The 22,509-nt window shown below is 60.7% G+C and overlaps 1 long non-coding RNA gene across 1 annotated transcript; it reads left to right on the top strand.

The window, feature by feature from the left end:
- Positions 1-328: 328 nt before the first annotated feature.
- On the top strand, positions 329-13,766 carry LOC142874325 (uncharacterized). The gene is made up of 5 exons (XR_012922148.1): positions 329-1,024; positions 2,768-2,965; positions 8,247-8,375; positions 13,120-13,273; positions 13,549-13,766. It is a non-coding gene; the product is annotated as an uncharacterized LOC142874325 (long non-coding RNA).
- Positions 13,767-22,509: the final 8,743 nt, after the last annotated feature.

Raw genomic sequence — 22,509 nt, 5'->3', positions numbered from 1 at the left:
GCCCCGCCGCTCCCCGGGCCTCGTTTACTGCGGCTCTGAAGCCGGCTCGTTCCGCCCGCCGGGCTGCGCGCGGTGACTCACCCCCCCGCCGCCCCTCCCGGCCGCCCCCACGCAGCCCCTCGCAGCGGGCGCCCGAAGCGGGCGCGACGGCGGAGCCGGGCGCGCGCCCCTGCCCGCCGCCCCGCCCCCACCCTCGCTTCCCCTCCCCTCCCCCGCCGCCCGCGCCGCCCCTCCCCCCGCCATAACTCAAAAGCTTGTCAAGCTGGTTCCAGACTCCTGGCGCCGGGCTCCGCTCCAGGAAAGAAAAAAAGGAAAAAGAAAAAGAGAAAAAGCCGGCGCGAGGGAGCGAGCGGGGCCGCCGAGCGAAGCAGTGCGCCCCTGCACGCACAGCCCCGCGGCCCCGCTCCCCCTAACCCTAACGGGGAGCCCCACCCTGGGGGCAGAGGGCGCGCGCCACAGAGATCAATTATTTATGGTCGAATCAATTATTCAGCTGCCCCGGGCAGGGGAGGGGCGGGGAGAGGGGGTAAGGCCGGAGCGAGAACTGTGCGCGGGAACCACCCCGCCGCGCTCGCGGCTGTCCCGCTGGGCCCCGGGGGTCGCGAGGCGTCCCCACGCCGGGCGGGTCCTGTTGTGAGAAAGCTGCCTCGGGGTGGGCTCCGGGAGGCGCGCGGGGGAACCCGTGGAAGCGGGAGAGACGACTGGGGCCCTCCTGCCTGGACGGGGAGGGCGCGGGGGGCTGGCGGCCGTGGCTGGAAAGAGCTGGCCTGCGGGAGTGTAGGAAGGGCCCGGCCTGTGAATTTCTTTCCTTTCTTCATTCGTTCCCTTCGTTATTGCGAGCCCACTGTGTGCCACTGTGCCCACGGCAGAGGGCGGTAGTGGGGGGGGGTTAAGAGGAGGAATTTCGAGTTAGAGCTGGAGCCTCAGCCTGGTTTGTGTCCTACTCTCGCCCGCTGTGTGGCCTTAGGCAAGGGGCTGCCCTCCCTAAGCCTGCGCTTCCTCATCTGCCTGTGGACTCCGGGAGGTAGGAGATGGGGCCCTGGGCAGCGCCTGGCACGGAGTATGTGTGTGGGCAGGGGGGGGTCAGCTCCTTCCTGGGGAACTCTTTACATTGAGGGGAACATGCCCCCACCCCCAGCATTCCCCGCCCCTAACTGTGGGTCCTAGATAACTTGCATCTTTCCCTGGGTGAAAACATTTGAAGGTCATTATCGAAGACAAGTCACCCCAAGGCCACTGCCCAGGGCCCTCACCTCTGGCTGCCTCCTCCTCGGCCTGGCCCCTCAAAGGGTCCTGCATATGGCAGCCAGGAGGTCTGCCTGAGGCTGGATCTAAACCTGGCTCTCCACGCCCACACCCTGCCTGCCCCAGCCCCAGCCCCTCTCTTCTCATTCCAGCCTGCTTGGGGTGCAGCCCTGAGGCCACTGGGGCAAGGGGGTTGTGAGAACAGGGGTGGGGCTCACCTGGCCATCCCCGGACAAACTCCACCCCTGTTTAGGTGCCAGGGTGTTCTCTTCCCAAGACGGAGAAGCCAAGGGGGCTTCCTTTTCCCAGACACCTGATTGCGGGAGGGTCGCCTGTCCTCTCTCACCAGATTCTGCAATAGCTCTCTTAGCTGGGTGGGGTAGATCCAGGTTTTGAGGGGCCTGAAGATTTTACAATCTTGGGGACCAACCTTAGGAAGAATGATGCCAAATTATGAATGCACGATTAACCCCAAGGCCTTGGGAGGGCTCATGCAAAGGAGAGCCCCAGGAGTTAAAGCTTCATTAGCCAAGGAAGCCTAGGGAAGGGAAGTCGCTGGCCCCAGAACACAGGGAGAAAGGGTGAAGCTGGGGTTCGAACCCAGGTCTCACCTCCCAGGCAGCACCCTGAACTGCCTTAGGGCACTTGCCACCTTACATGTGCTGTCTGCCCCATGCCACATCTCGCCTGTCCCCAACAGTGCCCCACCCACACAAGGTCAGTGAGAACAGCCTTTGCTTCCAGAACAGTCTGTGTCCCTCCCTCTTAAGGACTCCATGCCCCAAGGCTCAAGCCTAGGAGGTTTTCTGTCTCAAGACAACAATCACAGTTCTAGGAAGTAGGTCCCTTCTCACCATTTAATCCCTGCAGTGGTAACTGGCTCATTCCAGAGCTCCAGCTCCTCCATCCCTAGAGGGCGAGACCTCCCTGGGGGGTGGGGGACAGCTTTGTCTTACTTGACTCAGTATCCCCAGCTCTAGAATGGGTGCAGGCACTTGGCAAAGCTCTTCCTAGCCTTTGGGGCAGGAGGTTGTTAAACGGCAAATTTAACAATGGCCTCCCGGGGCCCATTGAATCAGGCTGTCTGTGCTCAGGGCCTGGGTTCCAGGATTTATACAGCTGCTCCCTTGGGAGCATCTCAAGGCACAGCAGTTTGAGGCCATCAACCCCATTTGTGTCTGCCACGCCCTTCTCACAAGGGGGGCTCATTTCCCCTAAACCTGGCCACTCACACTAGTGCCCCAAGCTCTTACAGCTGGGAACCAATTGTTTCACTTATTAAAGACCCACGTGTGCCTGGGACCAGGTCTGAGGCTTTGCAGAGCATTGACCTCATCGGATACTCACCACAACCCTGAGAAGTGGGGACGGTTATTGTCCCCATTTTACAGATGGGGAATCTGAGGCCTGGGGAAGCAAAGTGACTTGCGAGGGGACACCGCCCTGGGGAGTGAAGAGGCTGGGATGGGAACACGGTCTGCAGGACCACAGAGCTCACACCCTTAACTCCTTCCCTGCACAGCCCACATGGACAGCAGGCAGACGGCCGCGACCCAGGCAGAGTAACTTGCAAGGATCCTTCACTCTCATCCAGAGATGAGAGTTTGCACATCGGTCTGTGAATGGCTTTGAGAAATCAAGCATGCTGCAGTCACCATGGGGACCTCAAGCTAGGATGTGCAACAAAATTAGGCGACAGGCCCCAAAGAAATCTAATCAAGTAGGCCTCTTCTCCCTGGTATCTTCCGCCTGGGCGTGCAGGGGAATGTGTGTTTGCGGAAGGATTTGGTGTGTTTGCTTCAGGCAAATCTTTGCCTTTGTCTGCTTGCAGTTCTGGTGCAGGAGGGAAGAGGCCCGGCGCAGGCGAGAGACCCAGCCTGGCTTTCCCGGAGCCAGTGCTCCGTGCAAAGGCGGCAGCGCTGTGTCCTGTTCCAGCATGATGGCTGAGGCACTAGGGAGGTTTCAGGTGGGGGAAATTGATTCTGTGCTCGCTGCTCCTGAGGCCGGAGGAGCTACCTGGGGCAGAGGGGTGGATTTGTTCCAGAAGGACCCAGAAGGCAGAGCCAGGAGAGGCTACCCAGAGAGGTCAGTTATGTCTCACAAGATGAACTATCCAATAGTCAGGGCAGCCTTGGAGGTAGCGAGTGCCCCATTGGGGGAGGTAGTCAAGGACAGGCTGGGATGGAGGATGGAGGGTGTGGGAGTATAGAGCTATGCCTCAAGAAAAGAATTGGCTGAGAAAACTTTGAGGTCTTTTTCAATATTGAAACTCTGGGAATTTCCATTCCTAACATAACTGAGATGCCCGGGTGCGTCTGAGGGGATAGATTAGCAGAAGGGAGGTGACAAGTCATGATGCACAGGCTGGGAACCCACAGACCCCAGAGGCACCTAGGGAGGCCAAATTAAGCTCCCAGCCCTTGGTCTTCCTGTAAAACTGCTATTGCTTGACATTCAAATATGCTCCTTTACCAATAAGTGACGATGAATAGCCATGCTATCCATAGCATTAACTGACGCTGAGGAGAAAGGCTCTGTTCTAAGCACACTGCATGTATGAACGTGTATAAGCAGTGTGACAATCCTATAATGAAGGTCTGCTCTTTTTTTTTTTTTTTTTTTTGAGACAGGGTCTTATTCTGTTGTCCTGGCTAGAGTACAGTGGTGTGATCATAGCTCATCTCAGCCTCAAACTCCTGGCCTCAAATGATCCTCCTGCCTCAGCTTCCAGAGTAGCTGGGAGTACAGGTGCACACTACCACACCCAGCTAATTTTGGTATTGATATATTTTTGTAGACACGGGGTCTCACTATGTTGCTCAGGTTGGTCTCAAACTCCTGGGCTTGAGTGATCCTCCCGCCTCGGCCTCCCAAATTGCTGGGATTACAGGTGTGAGCCACCTGGCCAGAAAGGTCTTGTCTTTTACTATCACCCCTGTTTTGGAGGTGATGACACTGAGGTTCAGAGAGCTGACACGCCAAGCCCTGGGGCACAGGAAGGGAGGCCTCTGGAGACCACAGCTGGTGGAGGGCTTGAGGTCTCTTGTCACCTGTCTCTGCAGCTCATCCCCCAGCAAAGGCAGAGGGGGAAGACCTGCACCTACAGGGCTGCTCTGACCTCAGTGCTGGGGGCCCTGGCCACTCTCAACCCTGGGGACACGGAGCAGAAGAACCCAGAATGGGAATGGGGAGGGGGAACCATCTTCCTCATTTTATACCAGGAAAACAGGCATCGGAGAAGGGAAGAGACATCTCAAGGTCAACAGCAAGTCCAGCAGCTGCCGGCTCTTCTGAGTCCTCCACATGGGCTTCTTCTGCACTCCCATGTCCCACGCCTCCAAATATTTTAAAAAAATTATTAGTAGTGGGTCAATACTAAGAAAACATTATTAAAAGGAATGAGAAAGCTGGCCATGTGCCGAGCGGTTACTGTGCACCAGTTAATGTGCCCCGGGACTGTTTTCTCACCTGTAAAATAGAGATAGTCAGACTACCTCCCCTGCTGAGCTCATAGGAAAGGGTCAAGGTTAAAGGTGACAGTGGACTTGAACAGCATTTTATAAACTGGAAGGCATTGTCACCGTGAGTATCTTTGAATGTTGGGCACAGAAATTAGAACTAAGTGCTGTAGCTCCTACTGGGGTAACCCAGTGGCATTTAGAGCCAGTTCTTCTGGGGTTAGATCCTCGCTGGACAGCACCTTGGGCCACCTGGGCCACTTACTCATCCATCCACCTGACTATCATGTGTTGGGCATCTGCTATGTGCAGCGGGAGTTCAGCCCAGTGGCTTTCAGCATAGACTCTAGACCAACGCCTCCCAGGCTTGGGTTCAAGTCTTGCTTCACCACCTCCCAGCTAACCATGGACTTCCCTCTCGGAGCCTCAGGGTCTGGCTCAGGATGCTGGCCCAGACACTCTAGCAGAACCCAAGTAACAGTGGCTACAAGAGAAAGGAGCTGGTTTCTCTCATTTCAGAGGGTTTTCTCCTCTCAATCTAGGGCATGGGAGGCTGCCCTGTGAGCTGGTCTGGGCTCCTTCTACTTTCCCATCCTGTAGGATTGCCTCTGGCTACAAGGTTGAAGGTAGCCACCCCTCCCCCTCCTCATTCTTTCCTCTGTGTGTTGTTGGGGACCAAAGAGGTGGAGGCCATCCCTTCCTTTGAAAGGCCAGCTGCAAGGTACAGGTCATTGCTTGTATTTCATTGGCCAGATCTGATCATATGACTATCCTAGCTGCAAGGGAGGCTGGGAAATGTAGTACTCACCTGGAGGCCATGTGCCTCATTAAGACTCCAGAGAGGGGTGTTTTGTTACCAAAGGGGAGGTGGCAAAATGGGTACCGGGCAACTGCCAGCAGCATGTGCCGTATACAATTCATGGAGATACTTTCCGGAAGCAGTTAGCACAAGACCAGGTGCATGGATGGTGCTCAGGAAATGTGAGCTGTTATTGGTATCACAGGTGAGTGCTTCCGCTGTCCTGAGGGATGCTGTGGCCCAGTCCTGGGACTGCTCTCACTGCTTTGTGGGGGCCTTCAGCCCACACCCTGCATCCTCTAGGTGATGAGAAGCACCAGGAGATGGCAACTCCCAGCTCAACCCCTTAGGACTCCATAGCCCAATCTAGAGAAGACCTCAGGCCTCTGCTCTTCTGTCAAGGAGAAAATAGGAAAGCAGCTTGGCTTCGGGGCTTGGGACCCACGAAGAGACACAGGCGACATGGGGGCCTTGCAGCCCCACCTGCAGCTGCCTCCATGGAGCATGGCAGCCTCTGCCACTCTGGGGGAGAGGCAGGTCCACCGGGTAGCTCACGCTCTCAAAGGCTGGTCAGAAGCCAGGCTCGTGTCTTTGTTGCACTCCCTCCTAAGGCAGTGCCAGCCGGTTTGGACTCTGAGTGTCCCTCCCTAAATTTTCCCCTCTGGGCCTGAGGAGCCCAAGCCTCCCCAGCCCGGGGAGAACTGGAGAGCGACAGGAAGGAGGTGCACCACCTCCAGCAGGGACCATGTCCCAGCAGGTCCAGCTCACCCCAGCCCTGAGCGAGGGTCTCTGTCCTGCAGATGCTGAGTTCAGGGTCAGGAGCTGAGACCTCAGATCAGAGAGCCTCTGGCTCTGCTTCTTAGAGCTGTGGGAGCCTCAGGCTCCCAGTTACAATGGAAGCACGTGGGCACCACATCGCCATCTCATTGTAGAGATGCGTAGCAACCCACGCAGAGCGCTTGCTCCATCAAGGATGAGCGTTGCCTGCTCAGTCAGGATTGTGACTATTATTTTCTTTCATCCATTCTGCAGACCTTGACTTCCTGCCTTCTGTCCACACCGCCCTGCGGTGACACCCTTCCATCCTGCAGTCTGACGCTAAGTGTTTTCCGAGCAGGGGAGACAGGGCTGGTCCCCTCCGCACTGTGCACTCCAGCCCTCTCCTTCCCAGCACTCCCAAATCGGGATGAATTCATTATTTGGGTGGAGGCTGCCCTCCAGCAGGGACTGTGATTATTTTATTCATTGCCACAGACCTCGTGCCCAGCACGGGGCGTGGCATGGGAGGGGTCTTGGTAAAGGCTTGCAGAATGAATGAATGGCTAGGTGACTGAATTAACGGATGGAGAGTGAACAAGGCATTTTGCCTTCAGCCTGAGAACGTATATTTGAGTCGAGTTTATAAACTGAGAAAGACTCTGATTTGAATCTCACTTCTGTCATTCTGTCCAGGGTCACCTGGAGCAGCAGCTTCCTTCTCCTTCAGCCTCAGTTTCCTCATCTGTAAAATGGGGCTAGCCCAGCTCTCCTCGAGTGTGGTGAGGAGTCACAGGGATAGTAGGAACATGATGCGGAGATATTGAGCACCCAGCACCTAGCACTCGCTGGATAAACGCTGGCTAGAACAGTGGTCTTAGTTATTGCTAATGTTCTCCTTGAAATAGCATTGGGGTCTGCTCTGCCCTTTTATGTCAAAATCCCCTGAACTGACTCCCACTGCTCCACTGCTGGAAAGGTCAGGAATGACTGATAAAAGTTTTCATTCATTCATTCATGCCCATGGTGAACCAAAAACATTTTCTGAGTGTCCCCCCGAGGCACCAGGCCGGGGGCTGGATGCCGGTGCTTGGAGGTGGCAAGGTGGGCCCTGAACTAAGGAGAAAGCCATGGAGTTTTTCCCCTGTGCAGAGGGAAGTGGCTGAGACCCTCTGCCCACATCCCGTCACCCCCTCCCCCGTGGCTGGTCCATCTGTGTCCTTTTCCTGTGCCTCTTTCATCCCGGCCTGGGCAGGGGGCTCTGCGTCCCCACCCTGCCATTTCCTGCCCTTCTGTCATCTGCTTCCTTTGATCCCTTTGTCAAAAGCCTCTTGGAAGCCTCTGAACCGTTGGCAACCCCGTCTGCTGGGCTGGGGCTGGCCTGGTGACCCCACAGGGGCTGGGGCCAAAGTGGGCTTCTCTTGGGATGCTGCTCTGAGAAGCAGATGGATTCCGTCCTCATTCATTCATTCATTCATTCATTCACTCACTCACTCACAGGTTCCAGGCCTTGTGCTGGGCCCGGGGCCACAGGTAAGCAAGACAGGCAGGCCCCTGTCCCCATGGAGCTCCAGCCAAGGGGAAAGAGCTCATCCCATACCAAGGGGATTGTCCTCAAACTCCCACAGCAGCAGTGATCTGAGGACCCAAGCAGGGAGACAGGACTAGGAGTCCCAGCCTCTCGTGGGTGCCTGTACCTGTGAGGCCGAGCTCCACACCTGGAGCGTGGGGGTCCCTGGGGAGGGGCTGGACTCCACATTCACTGAGGTTTTCCAGGCTCAAAGACTGTGGGAGGCCCAGGTGTGGCCAGGACCTTGCCAGAGCAGGCTTCCTGGACACAGGAAAGGGGCCCTGGGCCCAGCAGAGGGGCGGGGGGAGGGCAGGGAGGAGGATGCCCAGTTATGGGCAGGTGGCACACACATCGTGGGTCAGAAGGTGAACAGAGCCTGAGCCTCCAGACACAGCCTCTTCTCTTTTGTTTGCACGAGGCGCCCACAGAGGAGGAGCTGCATGGACTCTGTCGAGGCGCTGCCGTCTACTGAACACTGGCTACGCGCTGGTACGCTGGGCTGAGCTCCTTCTGCCAGGCACGCATCTGTTGATCCTCGAAGATGGAAGTAGGTTTGCTTGCTCTTCCCGATCCACAGAAGAGAACGTGGAGGCACAGGGAGATAGACGGAGGCGTTCGCAGCTTGTAGATGGCACCACTGGGTTTTGAACCCTGTTTGCCTGACTTCAGCCCCCACCACTGTTCTGTCCCCTGGTGAACAAATGCGGGGGGGGGGGGTCCTAGGTAACAGGACCCCAGCTGCGGAACACAGAGGACCTGCCCTTTCCGTGTCTGGCCTCAGTAGTTCAGCTGGGTGGCTGGGGGTTCACCCCCTTCCCCCGGGGAGGTGGGAACCAGGAAAGAGAGGGAGGCCCACCTGCCACGGGAAGTCCATCGGAGGACAGCAGTAGGGACTCTGAGAGTGGCCTCCCCATCTCCCCACCTGAGGCTTTGGGGTTCCCAGCAGGGCTGGCACCAGCTCCCGAAAGTCCTTTTGGGGATTTCCCAGGGGCCTTTGCGGAACAGCGGAAGAGGCTGAACTTTGCCCTAGTTCTGTTGGGGTGAAGGACTCCAATAGAGCCCCACCCTGCTCGGGTGTCCCCCCAACCTCCCTGCTTGATCACTGCCCTCTCCGGATGTCCTCCCCGCCTTGGACGGCCTTCCCCACCCCCAGGGCGACACTCGCCTGGAAGGTGTGCTCCCGCTCCTTGCCACCAGCGCGTTCCCATGCCAGGCCCCATGCCAGGTGCACAATGACCCTCGCCAGTGCCAGGGACTGGTCCTGTCCCCACTTCATGGATGAACAAGCAAAAATACAGAAACACGGAGGTGTCTTGTCCAGTGACACAGCGGGCACCTGCAGGGGAGCTTGTCCCGGCCAAGCCTGGAATGCCACCCAGTCACTCAGGCCGTGCCTACCTTCTGGCGCCCTGGGCTGTGCTGCCTGTGGGCAGGGCAGGCTCCCGCCCGCACGCCTGGCTTCAGGACCACGTCCTTCTCACCTTCAAACCTTACTGCCCAGCCTGGCCCACAGCAGGCCCTCCACAAATCATTGTTTGTTGAATGAATGAATCAATGAATGAATGAATGAATGAAGCATCTATTTTCTCCAAGGTGCTCGTGGCTGACTTATCCCGACACCAGACCATGCAGCTCAACCCCCCTCTTCCCTCCTCCCCTGCGCATCTTCCACTGCCCCCTGGTCTGGGTCCCATTGGGTGGCAGAGACCAGAAGCCCTGCCTCCCCTCTGTGTGACCTTGGTAGCAGGAGCAACCTCTCTGGGCTTCTCTTTCCTCGGAGCAGGAGTCCCCGCCCAGTCCACCTCGCCCAGGAACTGACGTCCCCCAGAGCTGACATCCGCCAGAACTGACACCCTTTAAAGGCTCCTGGGTTTCCCTGGGGCTGCCCCAGGAGAGGGGCGATGGGCGCAGGAGGCCCTGGCAGGCTGTCCTTTGGGGTGGCTGTGGGGAGAGAGAGGGGACAGATTTGGTGGCAGAGCCAACAGGACTTGCTCAAGACAGGGCAGGGGTGAGGGGTCATGGAAGACCCCACATTTTGGGAGCTTCACTTTTCAGCACTTGGAGCCAAGGAAGAGAGGCGGTGCGGAGGGCATGGGCGTGGGGAGAGGGGACTGTGTCCAGACGTAGGCCGGTGTCCACCCAAGGACTGCTCCGGTCTGCGCCTGCAGACCCCAGGCCCTGGGGGCTGTCGCCCACGCCCCACTCTTCTGTGAGCAGCCAAGGCTGCGCATGTTTGCTCAGCTGTCTGGGGCCTCTGGGTGGGCAGGGGGTCTGTCATCTGCTTGTCTCTCTCAGAGAGGAGCAAACCTGAGGAGCCAGAACCTGGCTGCAGGCAGAGTGGAGCCAGCCCCGCCCTGCCCTGCGTGGGGCGACCCATCTGGGAAGGGGAGTGTCAGGCCAGGCTCTCTCCCTGGCTGTAGGTGGCCCTGGTACTGCCCCCAGGCCTGCCAGAGACCCCTGGGTTTCCATCCAGGACTGCCCCCTCGGGGCCTCAGGAGGGCAGATCTAGAGTCAGGGCTGCGCTGTGACCACCTGGGCGGGCTGCAGGACCCAGGGCTGCGGCGGGCACTGCCCTCTTCTCCTCCCTGGTCTGACGCAGGGATGGCCCCGCCATCCACCCCACGGCCTGCCCTCCATCCTTCCCTCCCTCGCCCCCTGTCCAGTCGAATCTATCCCTCTCTCAGCCCGTGCACCTCCCCCTGCCACCTGCCACCCCATCCAGCCCACCTTCTCACCCGAATGTTTGCAGCAGCCACCTGAAGGTGCCCCTGCTTCTGCCTCTGCCTCTGCAATCCCTTCTCCTCAGGACAGCCAGAGATCTTTCTGGAAGGTGTTTCTGAATGCGCCACTCCCCTGCCTAAAACCTGCCATGGCTCCCCATTACCCTCTGGGGGATGTTGAAACTAACACTCCTGCAGGCCCAGAAGCGCCCAACCCACCCCTCAGTCCTACTTCCCACTGCTCCCCACTTCTGACTGAACATTTCCCTTCTTTCTATGAATTAGCCCTGTTTTATCGGCATTCCCAGCCTTCGCACCTGCGGGGGGGTCTGCCTGGCTGACCCCTACCCGAGACTCGGGGCTCAGGTTAGACTGAATCTGGAAGCCTTTTCTGCCCCCTCCCCTTGACAACAGGCTGGGCAGGCGCCTCGTCCAGGCTCCCATGGAGCGAGCGCTCGGCCCCATCACAGCCCTGCACGCGGCCCCGTTGTCCCCTGCAGCGCCGCGCCCGGCACACAGTAGGTGCTCAGGGACGAGTTGTGGGGTCTGGAGGGAGGCTGCAGGGACAGGCAGGGGATTCCAGGGAGGAAGGGCTGAAACGAGCCCCGCTCAGCCCTCCTGTGGCGGGGCGAGCGGCGGAGACCCAGCTCCTGTGTTGGTGGGACCCTCAGTCCTGGGATAATGACAGTTGTCACAGCAGATGCATCAGTAATTCCTCCTCTGCACAGCCCAGCACACAGCGAGAAGGCAGCTGGAGGGCCGGGAGGGCACTTCACCTGGACATTCTGGCCTCAGTTCTTCCTCTGTGAAATGGGCGTCTTGACAATAACGACGTTTGCTAGATCAGCCAGGCGAAGTGCCCGCAGGCTAGTGCGATGCCGCGCAGTTTTCAGAAGAGGAGGTTCAGACAGGGCAGTGACATGGCCATGTCACAGAGCATGGAGGCACAGGGCTCAGCCTCTGAGGACAAGGCAACTGGTATCTGGTGCGATTTTTTCCCATGACACTTCTTTCTGAAACCACAGGCTTTCGGGCTTTCGGCTGGCCAGGTGGGTCGGCCCCTTCGGCCATGTCGTGGGAGAGCCCCAGAGGCTCAGTGGTGTCGGGGCTGTGGCCTCGGGCTCCCTCCCGCCCTGGCTGACCTCTCACGGCTCCCGGCAAGAGCAGGCGTGGTGGGCTGGTGTGCCGCCACCCCGCTGTGAAGGGAACCCCCTTTGAAGGGGGTCACGGAGGCAGGCGCCACTCTGAGGCCAGAGCCCTCCTTCCCAGCAAACTGCCGGCTCAGCGTAGCGCTTTACTCTCCTCCCTGGCACAGATCGGCGACGCTCCGGTGGTGCGAGCCTCAGTGGCAGGAAAGGGACGCAGGCTGTGGCACCTGGCCCGGCCTCTGCCCGCTCTGGCACGAGGTGGGGGCTGGCCGAACCCCTCCCGGCCTGGCCCCCATGGGACTGTCTTAGGTCAACCCGTCCCGCCTGGCAGGTCAGGGCAGGGGCTGGGACTGACCGTCAGGCAGGAGGGGCAGCTGGTCCTGGGGCCTCAGACCCCTCCCCTCCCAGGCCTCGAGAGCAAAGGGGGAACACCTGGCCCGGCCACGCTGTGCACCAGCCAGGGCAGAACCAAGTGCGGCTAGGGAAGGCTAGCAAGTCGCCCGTGCTCGGGCTGAACTTGAGAGAGGCCTCAGAGGCTGAGGTGAAGGTGGCCTCATGGCCTTAACACCTTTGAAGAACTCCTGGGGGCCGCACCTATCCCCTGCAGAAGCAGTTGTCTCTTTGTCTTCCAACCGGACAGCGAACCCAGTGAGAGCAGGGCTTTGGGACCTCAGTTTGCCTTCTTAGGTATTTCTGGGGTGTTCTGTGCCACGTATGGAGGCTCAGAGTGGAGGCTGCAGGGGCTGCCCCCGGGAGCACACAGGCCTGGAAGGCTAATCTGAGCCTGAAAATTATACCACGGTGTAGCAATGCAAGGAAATAGGACGCAACCCGGATCGCAGTCACTGAGCTCTGTGCCAGGCTGTGTGAGGGGCCATTCCCCCATTTGCCAGATGGGGAAACTGAGGCTTGGAGGAAGTAAGTGGTAGTGAGGGGGAAGTGGGATTTGCACGGAGATGGAGCCAATGCCACAGCTTCCTGCAAACCACATGCAGGGCTGGGCAGCCCTCATGACCCTCCCCCCGCCTGCCCCACACTGACTCCTTGGCAGGGCCCCAAAATGTCGCATGCTAGGCCCGTCTGTGTCTCCCTGCTGCCTCCCTTTCACCCACAAAGATCTTTCCTGTGGATTCTGGGATGTATCGTACTCCACTCCCATCAGCCACAGGGCCTTTGCACATGCTGGGATCTCCCTTCTCCATGTTGTAATTGTCAGGGTGTGTCTCTGTCACTCAGGGTGGCAACAGGGCTTGTTTCTGCCTTGTTTGTCCAGGAAGTGGCCGGGTCTGGCGTGGAGCAGGGGCTCCCCCTGTCACTGGGCAGGCATGCATAAGTGGTGGAGCCAACCTAGAGCGGGGCACGTCTGACAGTCCAACAAGGGACAGACAGGCAGGTCCCACGGTCCTGTTCTTCTCTGTCCTAGATGGGGGCACCCATGGTTTGCCCTGAATGGAGCCATTTACCAGCACTGTCTTGTTGACTCCTAAGCACCAACCCATGAGGTTGTGCCACCATTATTCCATTTTCATAAATGAGGCCTGGAGAAGTAAGGGGACCCGCCCAGCGTCATGTAGCCAGTGAGTTTGCGTTTTCAATTTATTGAGGTATAATGGGCACTGAGTAACTGCACATATGTAAGCTGCACACTTGGATGAGTTGTGGCGCATGTATACACCCCTAGAACCATCACCACCATCAACACAGTGAGCACAGCCACCGCCACCCCGTCGGCCCCGCAACATAAATTTCCTGGAGCCAATCTGTAGTCCTTCCTGGCCCCCAGTGTCCCCAGGCAACCACTGAGCTGCTTTCTGTCACTACAGACTGGTTTGCATTTTCCGGAATTTTACAGGAACAGAATCCCAGGTCTGTGCACTCAGCTGCGTTGTCTGGGATCCTGCCTGGTGCTGTGTGTGGCGCTGTGTGCACCCTGGCTCCTTTCTCCCGGTTGCTGAGTGGCCCATCCTTCCACGGATGCACCACAACCTGTTGATCCGTTCCCCGTTGACCTGCAGACATGGAGTTGTTTACAGTTTTCATCTTCCGCAAATAAAGCCGCTAGGAACACTGGTGTACAGGCCTTTGCGTGAACATGAGTTTTCATTTCTCTGAGATAAATGCCTGGGAGCGCAACGGCAAGACCCATGGTATAAATGCATGTTCAGGTTTTTGAAAAGATGCCAAATGTTTTCCAAAGTGGTTCAACCACTTGCCATTTTTATCAGCCCAGGAGGAGGGTCCCATGGGGGGGCAGGGATCTGAGCCCAGGCCTACCAGCTCCAGGGCCTGTGCCCCCCCCTGCCAAGCCCCCAGACCTCAGGGATCCTCCTCCCCGGGCTGCTGGCAGAAGGACGCGCCCACCTCCCTTGCCTGCATGGCAGCCCCTCCCTGGTAGCTGGGTCCGCCTTCCCCTCTGAGCAGAGAGCTGCCTTCCCAAGGGGCCCAGGGCTCCTGGACGGCGGGGGCGGGCCACAGCGGTCCCCTGCGCACCCCTGTCTCTGGCTGGGTCGAGGAAGCCGGGGGGCTCCCGGGCCAGCGCCAGAGGCGGGGCAGGGGGCCGCGGGTTTCTCGGGGCTCAGGCTGGGAGAGCGAGCGCGAGTGTGCAGGCGCCGGGAAGGGCTGGTCCCTGCCAGCGCTGCGAGAGGAGAAAAGGAAGCCACCAGAACCCGGGCGGGGCGGGGAGAGACGGAGAGACAGAGACGAGACGCGGAGAGAAGCCGCCAAGCCGGGAGGGGCGACCCTCCCCCGGCCGACCCCAGGGGGTGGGCGGACGCGGGTGGCGCGAGAGGGGCGCGGGGACTCGTCATTAAAACCGAGCCCCCGGAGCCGGGCCCGCGGCGGAGCAGCCGGGCTGCAGGCGGCCTCCCTCTCGCGGCGCACAGAGGCCCGCGCCGGCTCCAGCCGCCCGCGGCCGACCTCGCGCGTCCTCAAAGCCAGCCTGTCCCACTTCCCCCGCCGGTTGCTACAGCAACTGAGCTCTGAGTAATCAGCTGCACGGTGACCTTTCTTCCCCCCGAGAGCGGGAGGGAGGGAGAGGGAGGGAGGGGGCGGAGGGAGGGAGGGAGGGAGGGGAGGAGAAAGGCGGGAGGCAGGGAGGGGGCGAGGAGGGGGGAGGCGAGAGGAGGGAGCGAGGAGGAGAGTGCGGGGGGGCGGGGAGATGGAGAGGAGGAGGGGAGGCACTGGGAGGGAAGGAGGCAGGGGGAGGGGGAAGAGGGAGGAGCGGGGGAGCAGGGGGGAAGCGGGGGAGGCTGAGCGCTGGTCTAAGCTGTGAAAACACCGCAGCTGGGGTCTGGGGGCTTCGCGGGGCGGGCGGAGCGGGCCAGAGGGAGGCGGGAGGGAGGAGGGGCAGCTGGCAGCTCCGTGCGGGGAGGGACAGGCGGGACCTGGGGGAAGGAAGGCCGCGGGTCTGACCCGGCAGATTCCTGCCCAGACACCCCTGGCGCCTGCCCCCAGCCCCTCCCGGCTGCCCCTCCCACGTCCTCTGTGATGGAGGGATGTGGGGCCCGTGAGAGAGTGACAGGTCCCCAAACGCTCTCTGGCTCCCAGGACGAGCCCCACCCCCAGCAGTCTTGACTCCCCCATTCCCCAGATGGGAAAACTGAGATGGGGAAGCCTGTTTACAGTTTCAGGGCTCAGGCACTTGGGCCCTGTGACACCCCTCCCCCTCCAACCCGACCAGGAAGAGGCAACAGGGTGGTGAGTCCTGCTCCACCCTGGCCCTCCCGCTGCCCTGCTCCCTGGCCTCAGTTTCCCTGCTCGTAAAGCAAAGATCCTGGTGGCACAGTGCGTGCTGCCGGATGGCAGCCGCGGTGGGGAGGAACCGTGGAGCCCCTCACGCAGGCATTGATTTGGAATTCTCTGAACACAGCAGAAGCAAGGCGGGAGCTGGAGCTGGGGGCAGGGGTGGGCACGGTTGGGAGAGGGGGCCTGGAGCTGCCCGGAGGCGGGACACTCGGAGGCTCTGGGAGCCTCATGGTACCTGGTGTCCTGCCTGCCCACCGGTGGGCTCCTCCCCAGCTCGTCTGCCCTCGGGCCCCTCCAGCCCCAGTCCTTGGCTGGGCATTGGTGCAAGCACCAGGCCTGTCACCCGCTCAGCCCTGGGGACCCGCCAGCCGCTTGTTTACAGGCAAGACAGCCCCCAAGTCACAGCCGTGCCCAGGGTGGGGGAGGGATGACAGATGGTGGAGGTGCCATTTTAACCAGAGTCTGTAGCAGTTGGGGAAGGAGAGGAAGGAACCCGGGGCTGGAGGGGGCTGGGACGTTCTGTTGTTGCTGCCCCCGGGGCTCCTGTGTCCCCACCCTCTCCACATGGACAGCTGTCCAAAACTCAGGTCTGAGGGGCACCGGATCCAACCACCCTGTTACTGGGGCTGCCTAACATCCCGTGGACTCTGTGGGTGTCCCTTGGGTCAGCCAAGTGTTGGGGGGTCCCCTGGAAGTTGGGGGGTCACAGACAGTTTCTTAAGGCTCCACCGAGAGGACTCCCAGCAAGCAGCACGGCTCGTCAGCAGGGAGCGGCAGCAGGAGGGGTCCTGGGCTGACTGAGGGCTCCACAGCCCGGCCATCGGCTGGAGGCTCCAGCGGGGTCCTCAGGACAGGTTGGGAGCAAAGCCCCCGCAGCCCCCAGCCTGACCCCCACTCCTAGGGGACCCCCCAACACTTGGCTGACCCAAGGGACACCCACAGAGTCCACGGGAGGTTAGGCAGCCTCAGTAACAGGGTCGTTGGATCCGGTGGCCCCTCAGACCTGAGTTTGGGACAGCTGCCCACGTGGAGAGGGTGGGGACACAGGAGTCCCGGGGGCAGCAACAACGGAACGTCCCAGCCCCCTCCAGCCCTGGGTTCCTTCCTGTCCCCAAAAGTCTGCTTTTATCCTAGTGCGGCACAGGTGTCAGCGCCAGAGCCTCTCTGGACTTCAGCTGGGAAGGGTGCTGACCTCCCCATCCTTGCTGGGCGGCAAGCCGGTGGGGGCTATGGAAGCCAAGTGCGAGGCATGTAGGTAACTCTGGGCCCATCTTTTACTGGGAGGAAACCCAGACTCAGAGGGGTGGCATGGCTTGCCCAGGGTCACCCAGCTGGTAGCAGGAAGCACGAGCCCCTGGTTGTCCAGGACGAGGTGTGCGTGGTCCTAAGGCTGCAGAGCAGCCACACAAGGCTGGCATGAGAAGTGGCTGCTGGGGCTGTGAGCTGCCTGTTCCTTGGGGTTCTCTACTCCTTGGAACCTTCCCCATTTTGGGAAACCAGCAGGTACCCAGACTTCCGTAGCATGCACAAGGGACACTCATTTCACAACAGGCAGTCGTTGTTTGGTTCAGGGTGGAGGTGACAGTGAGGGCAGCTCTGCCTCCCTGAGCCTGGCCTGGGCTGAGCACCCCACATGCATTTATGGCCGAGCCTCCTAGCCACCCTGGAAGATGGGTGCTGCTATTATTCCTGTTTTCCGGTGGGGAAGGTGAGGCTCGGGGACGGGCAGTGACTTGCCACAGCACTGAGTGCCAGAGCTGGCATCAGAATCTACTTGACCTCACAGATGGCCTCTTAACCCCAGCCCACACCAGCCAGGCTTGCCCAGGTTCAGGGGCATGGACGTTTCCGTGTGGGATTTTGCTGTGAACACAGTTCCCTGAGTCTCTGTTAGACATGTTTACGGAAACGGCACGGAAGGGCCCTGTGGACACAGGAAAGAGGAAACTCATCACAGGACAGGCACGAGGGCCGGCAGGCTGGGTCAGTAGGGTCGGTGAGGCCATGTGCTTGGGGGCACTCATAATCCAGGGATCTTACAGTGATTCCTGAGGAGTTGGGGACAGGGACTATTGTCCTTCAGCAAGATAAGGAAGCTGAGATCCAAGAAGGACCGCTGATTCACTCCACATCCCCTAGGCAGTAGGGGCAATTAGGGCAAAGGCAAGATTTTTCTAACCCCTAATCTGGGTGCTTTTTGCTATATGCCAGTGCTACCTCCACCTACCTACTCACACCTACCCACCCATCTTCCCACCAACTCATCCACCCTTCTGTACATCCATCCACTCACCACTCATTCACCCATCCATGACCCCATTCATCCGTCCAACCTTCCCATCTGTACATAATCTATCCATCCATCCATCCACCTATCCACCTACCCATGCACACATTCATTCACTCACCCACCTACCCATATAGCCATCCTCCTCCCCCACCCACCCATCTATCCATCCACCCCGCCATCCATCCACCCCCCATCCACCCATCCACCCCCTAGCCCCCTATCCACCCATCCACCCCCCAGCCCCCCATCCACCCATTCACCCCCACCCCCCATCCACCCATTCACCCCCCACCCCCCAGCCACCCATCCACCCATCCAACCCCCACCCCCATCCACCCATCCATCCCCCACCTCCCCATCCCCCCATCCACCCCCCATCCCCCATCCACCCCCAAGCCCCCATCCACCCATCCACCCCCCAGCCCCCCATCCACCCCCACCCCCATCCACCCATCCACCTCCTACCCCCCAGCTCCCCATCCACCCCCCCACCCATCCACCCCCACCCCCCATCCACCCCCAGCCCCCCATCAACCCCCCACCCCCCCATCCACCCCCCACCCCCCCATCCACCCATCCACCCCCAGCCCCCACCCCCCATCCACCCATCCACCCCCAGCCCCCACCCCCCATCCACCCATCCACCCCCACCCCCATCCACCATCCACCCCCCATCCACCCATCCACCCCCCACCTCCCCATCCACCCATCCACCCCCCAGCCCCCACCCCCCCATCCACCCATCCATCCCCCAGCCCCCACCCCCCATCCACCCATCCACCCCCAGCCCCCCATCCACCCATCCACCCCCACCCCCCCATCCACCCATCTACCCCCAGCCCCCCATCCACCCATCCACCCCCCAGCCCCCCACCCCCCATCCAGCCATCCACCCAGTCAGCCATCCACCGTCCAGCCATTACACACGCAGCCATGTTTCCATCCATGACTTGCCACCACCCGCCATCCATTCATACGTTCATTTCGTTTTTATCCCACGACCGTTCTGAAACACCTGTTCGAGTGGGCTGCTGATGTGTGCTCTCCGCGGAAGTGCACGGCTCCGCCCCTGGGCCAGCACACCACTTCCCACTGGTGCCACCAAGCCTGCAGCGCCAGGGGGAGAGGTTCAGGCCGCCCCTTCCCTGTTCCCTTCCACTGGTGGGAGTTGGACTCTGGGTTCTCTCACGTCTTCCCTTTCCTGAGTCGACGTACTTTTCTACCTGGGGATTGCGGCCTCAAGAGTGAGGCTTCAAAGGTGTGGACAAGGGCCAAGCCTAGCGGCCCACTCCCAGAGCCTCGCCACCCTGCAGAGGGACGTGGGTTACCAGGGGACAGCGCAGCGGGCCATGGGCACCAGAGGCTGCCATGGTACAGGCCAAGACCCCCAGGCCCAGGGCCAAGCACCAGCAGGACAAGCACTGGGCTGGGCCGGAACCGGTGGCCTCCCAGTGCTGTGTGGCGCTGGACAACTGGGGAATGAGGGTCCTTCTGAGGGCTGGAAGGGAAACACGGAGGCCTCAGAAAACGTGACAGATCTGTCCTCAGTGAAATGTACAAGGGGGTGGAAAGCCATGGGGAGGGGGAGGGGCCGATCTCCCTGAGCACCTACTTTGTGTCAGGCACAGTGGCAGTTGTTCCCATGGCTTCTCGCTGGATTCCCCCAACAACTCTACAGGGCTGGCATACTATCCCTTTTCACTGGTGAGAAAGCTGAGGCCAGCAACTTTCCCATGGTCACACAGCTTCCCTATGCCACACCTGGGACACCTTTGCCCATGCCCACACACCCTGGGCATCTCCCCGTCAAGGTGGGGAAGGGGAGAAAGCGCGCTGTCAGCGTCGCCTCTTTCAGGTGCTTTGGCGGTTCATGATTCATTGGATGAGCAGCTGTTTATCCGTCCTCCTCTGGGTCACGCCCTGTGCTGGGCTTGGGGATGCAGGATGACAAGACAGGCCCTCCCTGTCCTCTCGGGGCTCCCTGGCGGGGCGCTGCTGTGGGGACCGACTGCAACTCCGGGCAAAGCCCTGCGCAGCCAGGCTTAACAATGAGTCCTGGTGCTGTCCAGGCCCGGGGAGTCCAGAGCCGGCGGGGGAGGCGGGAGGCAGAGCTGTCAGCTCGGAGCAGCTCCTCTCATCAGCATGGGGCCCCAGCCTCCCAGCTTAAAGATCGCCTCGGGCGCTCTCTTAAAGATGCTAACGCTGCAGCTGACATTTGGGAGATCCTGGCAGCCGATCAAACCCGAGCTGAAAATCGGAGCTGCCGGGCGCGGGGCGGGCGCGGGGCCTGCTGGAGCTGAGGGCAGCCTGGCTCGGGTAGCTGGTCCCGGCTAGGGTGGCGCCTTCAGCTCGCCCAGCCCATCTGGGGATCCTGGGCCTTGCTGGAAGGACACAGGGGACGAGGAGGAGGAGGAGGAGGCAGAAGGCAAGAGAGGATGTGCAGAGAAGACCTCCACTTCTCTTCTCATCCCGAAGCCCAGGTCATCACCAATAATCAGGCCAGTCGGCAAAAGCCGCCCACAGGGGGAAGAGTTAGGGAAAGGGGTAACGTGGAAGAAGGTTCCCCGTGCCAGTGCCCGGGGCTCGGTTCCACCCAGCACAGGAGGCGAGTCCCGAGGAAGCTGCAGGGAGAGGGACCAGGAGAGGAAGATCCCTCACCTCTGCCCTGGGTGCCGCCAGCCTCCTGCAGGCCTCCGCTAGCCGGGCCAGCCTGGCTCCTTCCCCGTCCGCCCGGCCACATCACCGCCACCACCACCTCGCCCCACCCGCCCAGTCCGCTGTCTGCTCTTCCGTCCGTCTATCCCTCCATCGAGATCCTCAGTTGTCCCCCTCTTCCATCCATCCATCCATTTGTCGCCCATCCGGCCACCCCCACATCTACCACAGTCTGTTTCCTCAGCCCCAGGGAGGCTGCCCCAGCCTCAGGGCCTTGGGCAAGGCTTCGAGGAGGAAGAGCTGAGCAGGGCGTGAAGACAAGGCCAGGCCCGCGCGTTACCTGTGGAGGGACAGGATTCCCCACAGCAGACAGGAGGCAGGGGACAAGGGACGGAGGCCTTAGGGAACATCGGGGCGTGTCCGGCTCCAGAGAGGGCAGCTCACCAGAGCGCAGGAGAGGCCGACTCGGAGGCCGGAGTGGGCAGCAGGGCCAGGCCGAGAAGCGGGGGCGGCCCACCCCGCACAGAACCAGGCACGGGGATGGCACGAGAGGAAGGGGACATACGGCAGCCAAGTCCTAGTCCTCCGCCCTTTACCACCCGCCCTCCCAGCTAGGCCCCGGCCAGCTCCTACGGCCCCCGCCCTGCTGGCCCGAGTCCCCTGCGTTGCGACCTGCCCCGCACTTCGCCTCACAGGTCTCCCTCCACCGCGTGACCTCCGGCCGCCTGGGCCAGGGCTGCGCTGCATCCTTCTTGGTGTCCTGCCCATGGCGCTTGGCCAAAGCTCAAAACATACTGAATATGGGACAAGAAGTATGTATCCCCCCCCTGAAGCCTTGTGCTCCCTTGTTCCTCTTGGGGACCCTGGGTGTGGGCTCCTCCCGTGCCCCGCCATGTCCGGTCCATCACCTGGGCCTGCCCATCCTGCCTCCAGCGTCCGTGGATTTGCGACTCGCCCTGCGCGGGCCGGACGGGGATCGGCGCGGCAGCCTTCTCTCCGCAGGGCGAATACGCAGCGTAGACAGACGGGGGCTTCCTAAAGTACAGGCTGGACCACTCTGTCCCCACTTCGACCTCTCATGCTCCCCACTGCCCGCTGGGTGCAGTCCTAAGTCCCTGTCACGGCCCATGTGACCCTTCCCAAGCCGGCCAGTGTTGACTTCTCTGGACTCAGATACAAGATCCATCAAGTTCGTTGCTGCCCTCACTGCCTCTCCAAAGCCACGGTCCTGGCTCCAGCCACTAGACCATCATGGCCAGAAGCCTAGAGAAGTCCCGAGTCTTCAATGCCTGGTCACCCCTACACTTACTCCTGTTAGACGCCCGCCCGTGTCCTCCTGTCCTAGTGAGCCGGGGGCGATTGCATGTTCTCCATACCATGTCCCCCGCCTGGCCGGCCCTCAGGCGAAAGACAGTCCTCTCATGGCTGCACGAATATTACGGTTTGCCCCTCAGACTCTGCGTCCCCAAACCTGACCATTTTTATTCGCTACTTGTGTCTTAAACCAAAGCCAACGACTTGGCCTGTCTCTGCCTACAGAACATTTTTACTGATTTTATGGCCGCAAAAAATTTCCTCCCTGTCTTCACACTCACAGGAAAGAGAGAGCTCTGGCCCTGACTCAGAATTGGATTCTAGCTGGAGGCGTCCTCTCCGTGGCCGGCTCCAGGGAAAGGGTTTATCTGTTTGTTCCTTGACCTTGAGCAGGACGGAGGCAGCCAGAAGAGGAGAGCAGGGCCGGAGCCGTGGCCGGGGACCAGCGGGTGGCGGGAAGTAAGTCGGAGGGTGGGGGCAGGCCACGGAGGCCCAGAGGGACAGGAACAGGCGCCTCTGTGCCGTCTGTCCTCTGCAGGTCCTGAGGCTGCGCTGCCTTCCCGTCCCCCGTCCCCTGTCCCCTTTCCCCTAGGAACGGAACAGACCAGATATTCAGAGAGCTGGGAGGAGACAGCCATCCGGGCAGAAGCCGCCTCTGCCGTCCACACGGGAGCCAGCTGTGCCATCGGAGACCCCGGCCGGCGCAGGGAAGCGGCCCCAGGCAGCCTGCTCTTGCCCACAGAGGGCTTCCAGACCAGGGGCAGCACAGGGGCAATAGATACAGGGACGGACACAGGACAGGAGCCCTCC

This window comes from Microcebus murinus, chromosome 12 (genome assembly GCF_040939455.1).
Source record: "Microcebus murinus isolate Inina chromosome 12, M.murinus_Inina_mat1.0, whole genome shotgun sequence".
Taxonomy (NCBI): domain Eukaryota; kingdom Metazoa; phylum Chordata; class Mammalia; order Primates; family Cheirogaleidae; genus Microcebus; species Microcebus murinus.
The sequence above is the reverse complement of the archived record's forward strand: the minus strand, read 5'-3'. Positions and strand labels throughout refer to the sequence as shown.